Genomic DNA, 13,995 nt, shown 5'->3' on the forward strand with positions numbered 1-13,995 from the left:
GCAGTGAATACACTCAGAATATATTGCACAAAGCAAAGGATGTATGGCTGTTCTAAGACAATACTTCTATAGCTATTTTATTCAATATGAACTAACAGCAACATGAACTACATTCACTTAGCCTTCTATAAAAGCAATTGTAAAGTCAACCTCTAAGTCTTCTAAGAGCAGTAGCATGCAACTGGAATGCTTACAGATGCAGTCAGAATATGACTACACTTTGCAAACAGTTAACACGATGCCTGGCAGATATACAACGATTAAGTTCTACCTTCATAAAACAAGATAGAAATAACAAGCAGTTTGTCAGTTAATATATTAGCTAGCTCTCATAACATATAGGATTTCTAAACAGCAGTTTCAGCTCAGCACCATCAAATAACTTAGCAGTTAACAGTAATAACCAAATAAATCAGCCAGTAACAGTAATAATAATAAGACAGCGATGCATATTAGCTGAACAAGTGGCACTGTTCTACTTACTTGCCGTGCATGCACAATGAACAGAGGGGTAGGAAAGCTAAAGCAGCCACAGGATGAAAATGAATGTGAGTTAGGTAGTTTAGAGATGGTTTAAAGATGGCACCTTAGGAGGGGACTGACTAATGAAGATAATTAGGGGGGGCACCTTAGGAGGGGACTGACTAATGAAGATAATTAGGGTGTGGGTGTGGGTGTGGGAGTAGCAGACAGGGTGAATGTTCTATATGTCATCTCTGTTCTCAAACAATAAGGTTTTTTATACGTTATTGAATTTGTATGAGTAGAGTAAATTCTGAAAGCAGATAGTACCTCTTTTTGAGTTAAACACCTTAGTAACTTAGTAATTATCCCCAAAAGGATTTTTTTTATTTACCTATGAATGTATGTACATATTTATTAGTGCTGAGATTAATAATATCCTGACTAGATGTTTTGGTGTCCTCGAGAAGAGTATCACAGTATGTTTTCATAAATGTATCATTTACTGCATCATAATTTCTATTGATAAAGTCTAAAAAGGGTGATTTATTTAAGCCAAGGCTTGATTTGCCTCTGAGGTTAAAATGATGGTGTCACGGTCTGTTTTAATAATACAATACAGGGTATAACCATGAGTGGGGAACAGAAATATTCTGTTTGTCAGTGTGGTATCTAAGATATTGTCACACTTTTTTAGATCTTATGCTGTTTCAGATAGTACTCATTAGCATAATAAACCAATAGGCACATTCATTTGATATTGAGTACTTCATCCAGTAGCTGAGTAGGGGAAACTCTCCCATAATGACTGTGTTTTGAATCTTGGAATTTAGTCAAGAAATCCTCATATCCTAATGGGGAGGTGGGGTCCAAATTGTTATAGTAGCAGCAAGTTACATTTTAGTGGACTTTTATACATTATGAGGCATTGTAAACTTTTCTGTATACAGGTATTAGCTTTTGGTAAACACAAAATCCATCTTCATTCATAGCACACTTAAAATTTATGTTGAAACTTTATGTCATTTCTTAAGCAACCATTCTGCTGGAAATTCATGTTTGCTATGTAAGGTGTAAACTCACTCATCATGTATTTCAATATACCAATGAAAGATATTGCTTAGAGTCTTCAATTGAATCCACTCACTACAATTGTATATGTTCCATAGCCTTTCTTTCCTATAAATAGTAAACTTTAACTGATTATATAATTCCATTTTTGAAACCACAGGTCATAGTATGTCATGACAGTCTATCATAGTCAGCTATGGAAAGTTGTGATGCTATGATGAGTCATAGGAACTTGTATATAGTTAACTTACTTAGGCATATCTTAGGTTTTAAGATGCAGGATTACACCCTTTGTTTTTTGGAAGTTTTAAGAACATCTTTCATTCATATATTGATTGCTTAGACCTATAGTGTGCATGGGAGACAGTTCATCTTAGAGATTTATAAAGTTTATTCCATGTTTATTTAATCAGTCTAGGTGGTTTTCCAAGATAGACTATTTCTATTGTTTGTCTACTAAAGATGTCCCAAATCATTTCTTCAGCTCAAGTAAAGCATCTTTACTTAATTGTTTTTTTTCAATTGTTAGTGTTATATCTCTTTTACAAGAATCTTAAAAGTATTGACATTCCTAAAAAATTAAAACTCTTCCAGGAGCTATTTTATAAATCACATGCAAATAATGCATTTGATCCAACAGGCTGACACATTTAATCAATTTCTATTTCAGATATTCAGAAAATATAAAAGAAAAGAAAACAGATGGCTTTCATGTAGAAATGGGTCAGGTCATTGTTTTAATTAGGTAAAAAAGGAAGCCTAGTTTTATAAAATAGTGTGTCCACCAGTCTGTAAAGAATTCCTATTAGATGCAACATAACAGTGATTTCAAATAACTAAAAACAAGTGAGACATCTACAGGAGAGAGTGGGATGTGCAAAAAGGGTAATTGTTGCTTTCAGACTTTTTGATTATCAAAGTTCCTTGTTGAATTAAATATAAAGAGCATAGTAAATATGTACCTTAATTTCACTTAGATGGACAAAGCCTGTGAATTTTGTGATAAAGCTCAAAGCCCACATTACCATTAAACACCATACCTAAAGGCACCCATGGAGGTTACATTTAGTGTTTTATTTTATTCATACAGATGTTTACAGCAAAGTATTCTATATGGTCCCTCAAAAGACAATAACATATGGAGACCTATCTACAAATAATATGGCAAGATTCACAATATCTAGTACTTAGATGTAAAATGTGTTTCTGGTAAGGTACAGGATGGTATCTGTCATTGTGCAGATACTGTTATTGCTGCATTATTTGTCCCACTGTTTATATTTAAAGTTGTTGTATCTTTCAGCTTTTCACGGTTAGGGGTCGCCACAGTGGAACTCTGGTCTGCTAATGATTGGTAGTTGATTTTTACGTGCCGAGTTACCAGCCCTGATGTACAACCTTCAACGAAGGTACAATCATTTACGCACGTCTCCACACAGAAGATGCTCTAGCTGAGAATCAAACTGGACAGTGTCTTACTGTGAGGTGACAACACTACCGCAGTTCCACCACTGCAGGTTTTATATTTAAAGTATAAAATCATATTAAATTGCCATATGGCAAGCATTTCTGTAACTTTTGTGAACTGGTAGTTTTACCAGCATTTGCTATTTGTCTTACCTGAGAAACAGGCACCATTTTTGGCTTGACCATGGAACAGATTGTTGATCACACAGATGGTCCTTCTTCCAGCCACAAAAAGAAAAAAATAAGCAAACAGCCTTTGTCATCACAGCAGACTACCAATTTGCCTCAGCTGTAGGTAGGTTACTCTGCTGGGGCCATTTGTTTTACCTCAAACATCTTATCTTTTACCCAAAAATCCCTCTGGTATAGCACCCGCAGCCACTATGGACCAAGGGTTAGCCATGTCCTTTGTGGCTATTGGAGTCCACTCAGTGGGCAAGGGAGAGCCACTCTTGTTGGGCTTGGAAGAAGGAACAGGGAAGGTTTCCCTGTTATGTCAGAATGCTGTGCCCATCCCTGTGGAAATGGCAGCTACCATTAGTAACAAGATTGGCCACATTTTTCCTGTCAAAAAGAAACAGAAAACCAAAACATGTATCTACTCCTTTTCAAATTTCTTTGGATAGGAGTAGTTTACTGGAACTGGATCAGGATTTGCTTCAGGCATTTGGTCCTTCTTAGTTTCTGGTAAAAGAAAAAGGGATACCTCTTTTAATGAAGAGATTTCAGATTCTGAATCTGAATATGAAGATGCAGGTATGGATTCAGGGGGTTGTCCTCAAATTTCAGATTCAGAATCAGAGGAAAGTTCAGTTTCTGATTTTCCCTGTGGGATTTCTCTTTCTCGGCAACTATTGCTCGAATATCCCAGTGTTTTCAGTGGGAGAACACTGAGGTTTCTCAGTCCCTCAGAAAATACTATGAGTTGTTACTGAAGGATTTTGCAGACTCTACACCCACTTTTCCTGCCCTGTCTGTTTTACAGAATGTGTGTCTTACTGCCTGCAATTTTCCTGTTAGTCAACCAGCTGTTCCTAAAAAGGCAAACAGGATGTACAAAGTTCTTCAGTCTTTTAAAAGTCTTTTAAATTTGTATACAGTATTACAAAACCTGACCTAACAGGTACAGTTGACTCCACTGCTGCTAAGCACTTAGTTAACTCCAATCCTGCTCTTTCTAATAAGGATGGGAAATTTTTTCTCATGTTCATATATTAAAGTTTGTTCTGACATATTGTGAAAGTATGAGGAATGTTTTAGCTACAGTTTCTTCTTGAGAAGAAAAAAAACCTTTAAATAACTTTCTTCTACTACACAGGTCACTACTCACTGTTTGCAGTGTGTATATGACTATGTTAATACTTCTTCAAGGGCTATGGCCACTGATACTGTTTTAAGGAGGTTTGCTTGAATGCATTCTCAGAACCTCCCAGATTATGTAAAAATGAGATTTTAAATTCTCTCTTGAATAGAGGTTTAGTATTTGGCTCCTCCACTGCACAGGTGATCAAAAAGTATAATGAAAAGTGCAAGCTGAGATAAGGAATCTCTAAGATTTTTTAGTCCTCCTTTTCCAAATTATCCAAGGGATTTTCTTTTTCCTCATCCAGTTTTGGCAAAAAAATAGAATAAGCACTCTCAGCAGAATTCAGTTAAACCGATGTTTAAGAAGACGTGGCAAGAGTTCCAAAAGTCTCAAACCTGCCAAAACAAAGAACAGTCCAACAAGTTTGAATGACTACTCAAGAGAACTTGTGACCCCTCTCCCACCCTTGTCGCTTTTCTCTACCAGAAAGTCCGAATCTCCATTTTTCTCTTTGGCAACAGATTGTTTCAGACAAATAGGTTCTGAAAATCATTCATCAGGGTTACAAATGGCGGTGGGTAGAAATCCCTCCTTTCCAGAGGTCATTCCTCATCAAGCAGCTCAGACTCTTGTTTCTACCTGTTCTTCATCACATGCTGTCCCAAGCAGAGATAGAACCAGTTCCTCCGTCCCAGGTATGGAAGGGGTTTTATTCAATGATGTTCTTTGTGCCAAAGAAAGAAAATTCTTGAAGACCAGTTCTGGATCTTTCTTTCCTCAACCTGCTTGTGGTAGTGCCAAAATTCAAAATGATGTCACTTCACAACCTCCTACCTCTTCTTCCTCGTTCAAGTTTCCTGCTAACACTAGACTTAAAACATGCTTAACACCACATTTGTATTCATCCAGACTTCAGACATTTCTTAAGGTTTTATGTGTCTAGATCACATTATCAGTTTTCTGCCTTACACTTTGAACTATTCACTGCACCAAGAGTGTTCACAAAGTGTCTAGCTCCAATTATAGCTCATTGAAACAGTCTCCATGGTGTCCCTTGAAGTCTCACAAACCCAGTATGTCAGTATACTGGGTCCAACAACAAATAATGAGGAACCTTTTCTGTGTGGAAGATCTAAGATTCCTTAGATTTCCTTAGAGTTCAGACACCTAATAAAAACATACTGTGAATATCCTACCTAATAACAGGTGGTACAAATAGTTTCTTCAAAAACTTTCCAAAGTATAAAAACACCAATGAAAGTAGGGAAGCACAAGGCAGGTCAATTGAATCTTCTTTATTAAAAAAATAATAAATAAAAGGGAATACCTCAGGATTTTGGGTCTCATGGCATCTTTGACTCTTATGATACCCATGACAAGACTCCACATGAGAAAGATATAGTGGTATCGGAAGTCTCTTTGGTCCTAGCTTCAACACCATTTATCTTTTCAGATCCCAGTAATGCGGTTTATCAGAAGAGAATTTTGTTGGTGTGTAGACAACAGATAACCTTAAGTCCAGGTCTCCCCTTCTCTCTCCCTTCTCCAAAGCAGTCAGTCACTACAGATGCTTTGGACATTGCTTGCGGAGCAGTTTCATGAGGGATAAAAGTGCAGGGGAGGTGTGGGACACCAAGACCAGATGCAAGCACATAAATATCAAGGAGACATTTTCCCTGATCACGACACTCAACTCTCTGAATCATCTTTTGTCCCTGGGACCTCTTCAAGTGGTTACAGACAATACTATAGTCATGTGGTACACCGACAAGCAAGGGGAACTAGGTCATACTCCTTTGCAGACTACCCATGTTACCTTGGGATATAGTTTCACAGTACAGTCTCATTTTACAGGCATCCTACATTCTGCAATAACAAAATTGTGTGGCAGATAAGCTGAGCAAGACTCTCATATATAGTCTTCCAAGATTTGATTCATCTGTAGGGAGTTCCTCAAGCAGACCTCTTTGCCTGCTCTCAGAGCAAATCAACTTGCAAAAGTCTGGTCCAGTTTCAAGAAGGCTTGTAAGACATATGCCTTTTCATTTCTTTTCTTTTCTTTGGGCAGGAATGCTCCTGTGTGCCTTCCCACCCTTTCCACTAATATCCACAGTACTTCTGAAGATTCAGAAGGAATGCTACAAGATTATTGTGGTAACTACCTTCTGGCTCAGCTGTGGTTCTTCCTTCTTTTGGAAATGGCCAGGGCAATTACCACAAGCTTCCACACAGAATGGATCTACCCAGACAATGCCAGATGTGTTTGATACACCTGACATCAATTGCGTTCAGTTGACTGCCAGGATGATAGGGTCTTAATTCCTTTTAGACAACTGTTTTTTGAGAATGTTCACCAGACACCAACTTAGGCAAGAAATTCTGCAACTAGAAAATCATGTATTAGCAAACAGAAAAGGTTTTCTAGTTAGTGCCAACAACATAACCAGCACCCATTCAGGTCTGGTTGTTGTGGTTTTTGTGTGAGTTATTATCCTATGGCCTTCCTTATTCCTTAATCAAGGTTCATTTATCAGCTATTTCAGCATGTCTGCCAATGGATCCTCCTCTTTTAAGGCAGTCTCCTGTCAAAATGTTCTTGAAAGGGGTTTTGCATAAGAGGCTTCCGGTGGCCCCCTCCTTGGTATCTTAATTCTGTGTTAGAGAAGCTAACACCTGCTTCTTTTATACCAGCTAACCTGGCTGACTTGAGGGTCTTAATATGGAAAACAGTTTTATTGACTGATCTGGCCTCTGCAAGAAGGTTATCTGAGTTGCAAGCACTTATGGTGTGTCAACCCTATGTCATCTTCCATAGACACAGAGTTTCTTTCAGAACTAATCCTTCTTTTATACCTAAGGTGGTATCTGAGTTTACTTTAAGTCAAACTATCCAGCTCCCCATTTTCTTTCCTGAACCTACAAAATGAGAGTGAAAGGAAACCCGATACCCTCAATGTCCACAGACAACTCAGATACTATCATGACACAACTAAATCTTTCAGATCTTTGGATCAATTGTTCATTTCTTGTGAAGATAGGAAAAGGGGTCAGCCAAGCCAAAAGGGGTCCAAATAGTTGTCTAAGGCTATTACCTTTTGTTATCCTCACCTTAACAAATCTATTCCATGCAGGGTCAAGGCCCACTGTTCTAGGGTATTGGCTTCATCAATGATTTTTTGGAAAGGGTGGGATTCTAGAAGCTGCTACTTAGTCCTCTGTACATACTTTTATAAAGCACTATAAACTTGATTCCTTTTCTATGTCGAGATCAAGTTTTGCTAGGACAGTTTTCCAGGAGTTCCTGGAATCTACCTCTATATGCTTAAGACTACTGTAGCAGAGATCATTGTGAAGAACATAGTACAGTTGTATAACTTGAACCTACCATAACAGCAGTTGTTCGAATGATCACTGTTGCAATAGATGCTCACACCATCCATCTCACTTGTTTTTTGGTGTGTTCTTTATGCTAGGGTGTGGACATTTATTTCCTGTTATTCATATCATTGTCCTTTCAGGGTTCAGCCTCCTTCTCTCTATTGGCAGAAAAGTTCTAAAGGGCTTCACACCCAAATTTGTATTTTAGTCAGCTCAGTTCGAGCTGCCTGACAGTTTGGACACTTGAAAGGTGCACTGAAGCTTTGTAAGCTGTCTGGCTGTTATATCCTTGGAAGGATATAACCCATATAGATTAGGCTACTGCAACAGTGAGCATTCAGCCATCTACTGTTATTGTAAGTTCAGCTTACACAACTGTACCTTCTCAAACAACAATGATACAAATTGTCATGGAACTTCTATGCAGCTCAGGTCAAAAGTAAAGTCCAGCAGAAATTCATTTAAGCAGGACTGTGTGGTACCAAGTGATTTTGCTATTAATAGTTCTTTAGACAGGCTGTTGCAGTCATCCACATTGTTTCAGATAAATAGCCTTTCTATCATTCATGTGCCATCCACATTTATCTTCAAACCACATCATCTTGTGTTTATGTATGCCAGTATTTCAAAGAGGCAGGCGCCTAGACTATACTCCCTTGAGGTACTTAAACATTTTTATGATATCACCTGCATTCTTTCCTCAAACCTATATGGGTAAACATACATATGTCTATATAGGTGTGTACTAGGCTAATGCCCCTGGAGCCTTTACAAGCCTAGCCCATAGGATTACCCTGGCATCGTGCCACCCGACCTTAGTTCCCAGTGCCTCTGTCAAGCAAAGCCACTGGAGTGATCCCTGGGGTGAATTTTCTATTTCCCATCCACTCATCAAGATTTCTCTTGAAGAGGGCCAGTGAGGTGCTCTATTTGACATGTATGGGGAGTCTACTCCATAGCATGGGCAGTCTCTGGGTTATGAACCTGTCCCTCCAGCATGTTCTGTTGATTGCGGTAATGAGGTTGAGGTGTCTGGAGTGTATGGTGCGGAGGGATTGGGATTTCTTCAGATGTAGCATTTCTAACAGACCTGGGTCAGACATGGCTTTATAAGTCAAGCAGAGATCACCACTAAGTAGGCGATATGAGACAGAGAATAGTTGGAGTTTTTTGAGTCTGTCCATATAGGACAAATGTTTAAGGCCTAGGATCCTCTTTGTAAGGTACGTTTGCGGCCTCTCCAGTTGTTGCAGGTGATTAGTGAAGTACATGCCAAATGGGGCATTGTACTCAATGACTGGCCTAATGAGGAAAGAGTAGAGGGAGACAATGACCTCTTTCTTCCTGGATGTAAAACCCTTAGTAATGAGATGTGCTACATATATAAAATAGAACCATGAGCTACTGTTCCTGGAGGATGGTTTAAGTTATTATATAGTACTCATTTCTGTGACAGAGAACAAAGAAGTTCATAAGCATCATGTTTAAAGGAGGTTCAGGAAAACATTTAGAATGATGAGGATGATAGCATAGTTACAGGGCAGAAGGTCTCGTGAGAAATAGCAGGTATATATTATTCTGTTTATTTTGTTGGATAGCTAAATTTTTACCTGCAGAATATTATAAGAAGATACACAGCAGATAAAAATGGCTATTAATGCTCTAATACAGAAACCTGCCCCAAAGTTCTATAGACTTGCTAATGAACTATTTTAATAATAATCTAGAACAGTGATTTTTAACCTATTTCATCTCATAGTACACATAAACTAATTGCAAAAATCTTGCTGCACACCAAAAATATATTTTTGCCTGACAAAGAAAATAGTTATAATTTTGATTGATTTAGAAAATCTTGTCCTCATTTTTTACTTGCATTAAATATTTAATGAGATATCTGAGCTTGACATTGTTTTAGAATGTCTCGTGCGAGGCTGAATTTTGGACAGGCATACTCTCTAATCTTCTTCCATGGTTTCCAGCTGCAATCTATTTTTTGTTCTTATATTATTCATCGCAGAAAAGTCTGATTCGCACAAATATGATGTGGAGAAAGGAAGAAGTGCTTCTATTGCTTTTTTGCAATATTGGGAAATTCACTTTTAAGAGATAACCAAAATGAAGTAGTATATGTTGTTGAATGTTTAAGTTTTATTCCTCTGTCATTTCTTATCTCTGTGAACTCGACCTCTTCTGTAATATTTATATTTGCCACTTTGCACACATTTAAGACAAATGGATCTCTTATCCAATCCAAGCATGATATAAACTGAGGGAAAATATCTTTCAGTATTTGTACTAAGTAATCTTAAGTTTTGCAAAATTAGATCTATAAGACTTCCTTACAGTTTCCACCTTTTCGTTAGCTCAAACATTTCTACTGCATTTTCTATTCTGATTCTATTTTCCCAAAACATTAGTTTTTCTTTGAAAGCATTAATTTTGCCAGTCCTTGCATACTTTTATTGTGTGCTCAAAGACTGAAACAAATCGGAAAGAAATGCAACCTTATTGCATCAAAGCTCATCACTGAGAAAATCAGCTAACTGAGGTTGTTGAGTTGTCAAAAAAGTTAGAACTTCCTCTTTAAATTCATAAAATCTTAATAGAACTTGACCACAAGGTAACCACCTAACTTCTTTTTATTTATTTATTTTACATTTGTTTAGTGAGAAAGTCCGACTGGTCACAGATTCTTTTTCAGTGGAGGCCCGAGGAGAAAAGCTCCAGTTACAAGGATAGCGTCAACATATACTAGCATACATAGAGTTCCAGTTACAGGCATTTCAGCAGTTTAACAAACATACAGGATACTATATCGCTGGCAAATAATACAAAAGTAGAAGACATACATTTCATGTCATGAAAAAAAGTCCCATCATAGCACATATTCATAATTTCATAGGTTCATCTGGAGCATTTCTCCCCGGGCCTCCGCTGAAAACAGGCTCTGTGGAACCTAGTCGGACATTCCCGGTCAACAAATGTTAAATAAATAATTAATTCATAGGTTCATACTAGGCTATCTGCCCTAGGGCATTTATAAGCCTAGCCAGAATGTGTTTGGCTTTCGCCACCCATTTTAAATTTATTTTGCTATGCCCTTTTTCGAGGTTAGTATACTGTGCCTCTGTCTAACAGTGACACAGAAGTGATACCCGGGGTAAACCTATGATCTCCCATCCACTCATCAAGATTCCTCTTGAAGAGAGTCAATGAGGGACTCTGCCTAACCTGGACTGGGATTTTATTCCAGAGTGAAGGGAGCCTCTGGGTTATGAATCTGTCCCTCCAGCATGTCCTATTTATTTCAGTGCTGAGGTTCAAGTCTCTCGAGCGTGTAGCTCAATGGGATTTGGATTTTCTGAGGTGCAGCATGTCCATTAATTCCGGGTTGGACATGGCTTTATACATCAGGCACAGATCGCCTCTGAACAGGCGATATGCCACTGAGTAGAGCTGGAGTTTCTTTAACCGGGCAGCATATGACATCTGTTTGAGCCCTTTGATCCTCTTGGTGAGGTACTTTTGGGGTCTTTCCAGTTGCTGTAGGTGTCTGGTAAGGTACATCCCAAAAGGGGCATTGTACTCAATTATGGACCTGATGAGGGATGAGTAAAGAGGCACGATGACCTCCCCTGATCTAGATGTGAATCCCTTCATGATTAGGTGGGCTATATAAAATGTTTTTCTAACCACTTTGGCCACGTGGTTGTCAAATGAGAGATTGCTATCAACTTGGGTCCCCAGGTCCCTAATTACTTCTTCTGTACTTAATGGATTACCACCTATGTGGTAATTTGTGAGCACTTTGTTTTTGCCAAAGGGATGACTATACACTTTTTGGCATTTAGCTTAAGGCCATGGCTCTGGCACCAGTTGTCTGTTTCTATGAGGCCCTTTTGGAGGATGCTTGTGTCGGCTGGAGAGTCGATTATGGCGCCCAGTTTGCAGTCATCTGTGAACTTGGTCAGCCACAGTCCTTCCGTGTTGGCCTGTACCTCCGAGAAATATATACCGAACAAGAGAGGTCCCAGGACTGAGCCTTGTGGGACACCACTTGTAACTGGTTTGGAGTCTGACATGGCTCCAGCAATTCTAACCATGTGGGTTCTGTCCATGAGCCAGTTTGCAATCCATCTAGTGACATAGGGGTTTATATTTAAGTTGGTGAGCTTATCTATAATGCCCGAGTGGGGTATTGTATCGAAGCTTTTGCGAGGTCCAGGTAGGCTGTGTGGACCACCTTCCCCTCGTCAATGGCCTTGGTAACTGTTTCAAAGAAATCAACCAGGTTTAAGAGGCAGGATCTGCCCTTAACAAAGCCGAACTGGGTAGGATCCAGTGTCTGTAGGTCCCCAATATCTTTATTTATGAGGTCCATGATGATCCTTTCCATAGCTTTGCAGACCAAGCTAGTCAGGCTTATGGGGCGATAGTTTCCAGGATCCGTTGAGGCACCACCTTTATGGAGAGGGACCACTGTTGCTGTATGCCACTCTTTGGGCACATATCCTGTAGTAAGGCTGAGATTGAACAGTAGTTTTATGTTTGGGTTTAGCTCTTCTTGGAGTTCATGTAGGCGCAGCCCGGGACACCGTCTGGTCCCATTGATGCTGTGTTTCTTGCTTTGGAGAGGCGACTCTTACCTGAGCATCTGAGATGTCAGGGGCAGCACTCTGCTGGGATAGATATTTGCCCTTTGGTGGGGAGGGGAGAAGTTTGCGCTGAACCTGTCAGCTAGGATGTTGGCAATGTCTGTGGGTTCAGTGTTTTTTTGTCATTTTGGACTAATTCTGAGCATATCTGGGAATTACCACCCAGGTTCCTAACATAACTAAAGAAAGCCTTGTGATTATCCTTAGTGTCCTGTGCAATTTTTCTCTCGAAGCTGGCCTTAGACAATTTTATGAGTGCCTGTAGTTTTTTGCTAATACTGATCAGTGATGCCTTCCCTTTTTGGGATTTTGCTGTATCATTTAGTAGCTTCCTCCTTCTATTGTATAGTTTGTTTATGGCTGGGGTCCACCAGACAGGATGTCTGCCTTTGGAGGATTGGGTCTTGGTTTTATTTGAGATCGCATGATCAATGCATTCCTGAAGGTGTTCATAGAATGCATTTATAAAGGATTCTGTTGTCTGGGCCATATTTTCCACAGGCCCGGGGGCTTTGAAGGATTCCACCTCGGTTTTGAGGAGTGTGAAATTTGCTTTAGAAAAGTTTTTCACTGTGGTTTTCTGGGCATGGGGTGGGGTCGGGATGTGAATATCCAGTGAGATTAGTTTATGGTCTGATCTTACCAGTGAGGGATACACTTCTGGTCTGGAGCATAGAGTCCCCATGTTGGTGATGATCAGGTCCAGTATGTTTTCCCCTCTTGTGGGAGTGGTAACAAGTTGTTCCATAGCATTTGAGTTTATAAATTCTAGGAACCTTTGGGCTAGGGTGTTGCAGCTAGAGTAATGCTCCCAGTCTATGTTTGGGTAGTTGAAGTCGCCCAATATAATGGTGTTTGCAGAGACCTTCATATTTTCCAGTGTTCTCAGAAAGGCCGAGTGGGGTTCCTGGGTTTGGGAGGGTGGTCTGTAGCAGGCTATAAACTGGAAGGCAGTTTTACCCACTGTTAGTTGCACATGGATAGTCTCTGATGCTTCGTGCTTTGCCACCAACCTGGAGGTGTGGGTATCTTTGATGAATATCGATACTCCCCCTCCTTTTGTGGTTCGGTCCAAGTTTTGGGGCCGAAAAGCATGGTATGAGGTATAACCTGGTAGTGCTGGGGTGCTCTCAGGAGTCCTAAACCAGGTTTCTGTTACTGCACAGATATCGATGTTCTCCATGCTAAGGAGAGTTTCGAGTGCGTGCATCTTGAGGTTTAGACTTCTGGCGTTGAGTAGCATTACTCTTAGTTTCTTATCCCTTGTGATACCTATGGAGGTGGGTTTGTCTTTTGAGCCTTGCCTAAAAAAGCACTATGGGGGTAGCAAGAGCCTTTGCCAATATCCGAAAGCCCAGGGGTGACAGGTGCAAGCCGTCCCTAGCGAAGCATCGTGGCTTGTCGAGCATATCATCCCAAGCTAACAGGCATTGGATCCCCTTTGAATGACACCAGTACTTAAGCCAATTGTTGAAATTGATCATCTTGTCTTCATATTGTGGCATCATTCTTGGTGAGGGTAAGATGCTACTCAAGGTCAGGGTCATACCAGCCTGGGCTACATGCTCAGAGAGCTCCTTTATATCTCTTTTCATGTAGTCCAGGGAGGTACGTCTTGGGTCATTCACACCAGCATGGACAATGACTGAGTCA

At 39.8% G+C, this 13,995-nt stretch overlaps 1 protein-coding gene across 1 annotated transcript in view; it reads right to left on the reverse strand.

The window, feature by feature from the left end:
* LOC122809192 (beta-1,4-galactosyltransferase 3-like) overlaps nucleotides 1–13,995 on the reverse strand; it is a 974,722-nt gene that overhangs the window by 152,445 nt on the left and 808,282 nt on the right. The gene's annotated exons all lie outside the window — the stretch shown is intronic.

Source organism: Protopterus annectens, chromosome 8.part0 (assembly GCF_019279795.1).
Source record: "Protopterus annectens isolate FY-2018-M chromosome 8.part0, PAN1.0, whole genome shotgun sequence".
Taxonomy (NCBI): domain Eukaryota; kingdom Metazoa; phylum Chordata; order Ceratodontiformes; family Protopteridae; genus Protopterus; species Protopterus annectens.